This window comes from Entelurus aequoreus, linkage group LG06, assembly GCF_033978785.1.
Source record: "Entelurus aequoreus isolate RoL-2023_Sb linkage group LG06, RoL_Eaeq_v1.1, whole genome shotgun sequence".
Classification (NCBI taxonomy): Eukaryota; Metazoa; Chordata; class Actinopteri; order Syngnathiformes; family Syngnathidae; genus Entelurus; species Entelurus aequoreus.
Window position 1 is genome coordinate 66,841,347 of NC_084736.1, and position 3,952 is coordinate 66,845,298.

Here is a 3,952-nt window from a genome sequence, read left to right on the forward strand (position 1 = left end):
GTAGTTTTAATGCAACATACTTTTACTTTTACTTGAGTATATTTATAGAGAAGGAACGCTACTTTTACTCCGCTCCATTTATCTACATTCAGCTCGCTACTCGCTACTGATTTTTATCGATCTGTTAATGCACGCTTTGTTTGTTTTGGTTTGTCAGACAGACCTTCAAAGTATTAGCTAGCGCATGCCTGCGTTTCATCCAATCAAATGCAGTCACTGGTGACGTTTGACTCCGTTTCACCAATCACATGCTGGTGACTTTTGACCAATCAAACAGAGCCAGGCGGTCACATGACCGTCACACGCGTACCCCAACTTAAAGGAAGTTGAAAAACTTATTCGGGTGTTACCATTTAGTGGTCAATTGTACGGAATATGTACTGTACTGTGCAATCTACTAATCAAAGTTTCAATCAATCAATCAAAAGTGTGAAGGAAAAAAGACACTTTTTTATTTCAAACGTACATCCCGTCAAAAGCCTAAAGACTGACCGCACAGTTCCTGTCTTCACAATAAAAGTGCCGCTCCATCGCGCCTGCGCTACCAAACTAAGAGTCTCTGAAAGCCAGTGCAAACAAGCTAGCAAGCTACGGAGTTTGCCGCCAATGTATTTCTTGTAAAGTGTATAAAAACGAATATGGAAGCTGGACAAATAAGATGACAAAAACCAACCACTTTCATGTAGTATTAGACAGAAGGAGGAACTTTTTTCTCCTCCATTTGAAAACGTGGACGTTATCAGCACTACTGTCTAATTTCAATCAATGTAAGTCATCAGAATCAGGTAATACACCAACTTATATTCTTGTCTTCATGAAAGAAAGGAATCTGTATGTTAAACATGCATGTATATTCATTAAGACACCTTTAACATGTGAACAAAAACGGCAAAATAAATAAACATAAATGATATACTGTATATATAAATGTATGTATGTGTATATAAATATATATATATATATATATATATATATATATATATATATATATATATATATATATATATATATATATATATATATATATATATATATATATTAAACGAACAGGTTACTCATCAGTTACTCAGTACTTGAGTAGTTTTTTCACAACATACTTTTTACTTTTACTCAAGTAAATATTTGGGTGACTACTCCTTACTTTTACTTGAGTAATAAATCTCTAAAGTAACAGTACTCTTACTTGAGTACAATTTCTGGCTACTCTACCCACCTCTGCATATGAAGTAACATATTGTAATATTTTGTCAAAATTATGGGGGACAAGCCGGAGAAAATGGATTATTAATCAATTTGTTGTCTGCCATTTGTTTACATTCAGTAGAGCTAGCTTGCTGTTAGCGGTGAGCTATTTTATCCTCCTACGGCAGACCTGGGCATTCTGCGGCCCGCGGGCCGCATCCGGCCCTTTGTGCGTCCCTGTCCGGCCCGCGTGAGGCCAATTATAAATTACAAAATAAATTTTAAAAAGTATCTATGTCGAGTGTGCAATACAACGGTACTGCTTTTGTTTTGAAAATCGTTATTTGTATTTATTCCGTATGGACGTATGCGTGTGCGTGACTGTGAGTGAATGTGAACAGCTGCAATCATTAATTACAAAATAAAGTTGAAAAAACATCTATGTCGTGCGCGCAATACAACTGTGCTGCTTTTATTTTGAAAAGTATTATTTATGGGCGTGTGTCCGTGTGTAACCTGCGAGTGAAGGTGCACACGCAGCGACAAGTGATGCACGGTTTACACCCGAGACGCTAAAAAGAGAAAAGTTGATGAAGAATGGCGTGTTTCCAACAAGACATGGACTGCAAAGCAACGTTCCCTCGAAGGTGCGTGCCTGCGCAATTGTGCACTGCTCAAGCGTCTGCTGCGCGCACCAAATATATGCCGCGCACCAAATCAAATCCCATCTGAATTCTAAACAAAATAAACATATTTATTCTATGTAATTTTGCAACGCAACTTTGAGTGACAGTGACAACAAGCGGCCCTAACGGTGTTCGTCAACACCGTTCAATTGAACACCGTTCAATTATTGTAACGTCTATCGAGATGCTTCGAGGACAGGAATTATATCGATCACTTTATTGAGCAAAACTGTTTATATTCGGACATAACCACACCAAAAACATGAGTAAAACAATTCTATCTCGAAAAACTAGTCATTTTCTGCCGTACAAACCAGGCCAAAACCAACTTGTCATCTGTCACCAACACGCATAGCACTAAACCACTGCTGCGTTTATGGCCACACAAAAAGTCGGACAACTCAAACACCACACAAAGTTACACGATGACTCCTCAGTCATACGTGTGCTTATTTTACTGTCATTTATTATTAATGTTAATTTATTTATATTAGTCATGGAATGCTGTTACACACACTATGTTGAAGTATTACTATTATTATTAATTATTATTATTATTATTATTATTATTATTATTATTATTATTATTATTTATCTTACGGTATATATCAAAAATAATATTGAGCAAAATTTAATTGAAATATTGTCGATGTGGCCCTCCAGCAGTGCTCGGGTTGCTCATGCGGCCCCCGGTAAAAATTAATTGCCCACCCCTGTCCTACGGTGTGTAGTGAAACATGATGAGCTACTCCTCGTCTTGCAGAGATGATACTTGTAAGAAACTTACAAGAAATGTGTCGCCATGGAGGGCGAAGATTTAGAACTAGTAAAAAACACTGCCAACTGGGCTTGGAAGTTAGCCGCTATCTAGCTATGCTTTGACGCATCTCTTACAGAGTAGTGCTTCAGTGTTTATAGCGTCACCTTTTTCGTTAGTTTGAAGCCATAATATGTCCATTCTCCCTCTTTTGTCTCCACACTGTTTATGTTTGTAAGTACTTTGTACGTGTGCGTTGCCTAACATGCGGTTCTTGCTCGTTTTACCAGCAATGTTGCGTCGTGACGACGGCGCGGCATCATGTCTGGAAAAAAAAAGTACCAGCATTTTAGTACCATTTTTAATTCATTAATACCGCTGTACTTTATCAGTACTGGTCTACCGTACAACCCTAGTTTGAACTATACGCTACTTTTTGTTAGACATGGTAACAGCAGAGGATGCATGTGCATGTATACACACTAAAAAATGCTGGGTATTTTGATAACCCAATTTATGAGTTGCGAGTGTCGGGTAAAAATTTGGAGTTATTTTTATGAAGAAGAATCCATTTTTTGGGTTACAAGGGTATTATTTTAACTAAATTTCCGGGTTTTCAAAACTATTAACCATTTTTTGGTTGTTTTTCAATGAGTAACCCATTTTTGGGTAAAAGTCTTTTTTTATTAAAAAGGTACTTTTTTCTTGAAGGGAATTTTATTAAGGATTAATCTCATTAACATTATCTACAATCACACATCTTATGTACATGAAAATATTTGAGCATGCTGTACAGAACTACTAATGTCATGATCCGTCATGTTTGTTTAGTTTTTGACTACCTCAGTTCCTGTTTTGAGCACCCCTGGGTTTGTGTTTTAGTTGCCATGACTGCAGATTGTTTTCACCTGCCTCTGATTAGTTTTCGGGACGCTCACCTGCTCCTGGGCACTAATCAGAGAGCTACTTATTCCCTGCTTTTCGCCACACTCAATCTGGCTTCCACACAACAGTTACAGTGGCTAATAATTTGATTCCTGAGCAAAGTGTCGCCTTTTTGTTTGCCTGTTTACATGCCAAGCTTTTCTTGTTTGCTATTCCGTTAGCTTCCCGTGCTATCGGCACGCTGGTGCTCTTTTGTTTGTATCCCGCATAATTTATGGACAATAAATCATTTCCTTACCTGCACCTTTCCTCCGGAGTCCCGTCTGGATCCTGGGAGAAACATCCACACAGTAAAATGTGACCCCGCCGTGACAACTATGACCATACACGGCAATTCTTGTAAAAAAAACTGTCACTCATATCTTGCTTTGAGTATCCATCC

General features: G+C 37.9%; 1 protein-coding gene across 1 annotated transcript in view; it reads left to right on the top strand.

The window, feature by feature from the left end:
- The first annotated feature begins 397 nt into the window (after window positions 1-397).
- Window positions 398-3,952, top strand: part of LOC133651635 (peroxynitrite isomerase THAP4-like) — a 94,168-nt gene continuing 90,613 nt past the window's right edge. Inside the window, exon 1 of the mRNA XM_062049627.1 lies at window positions 398-785. The gene's annotated coding sequence lies outside the window, so the exon portion shown is untranslated. The remainder of the gene's footprint in view (window positions 786-3,952) is intronic.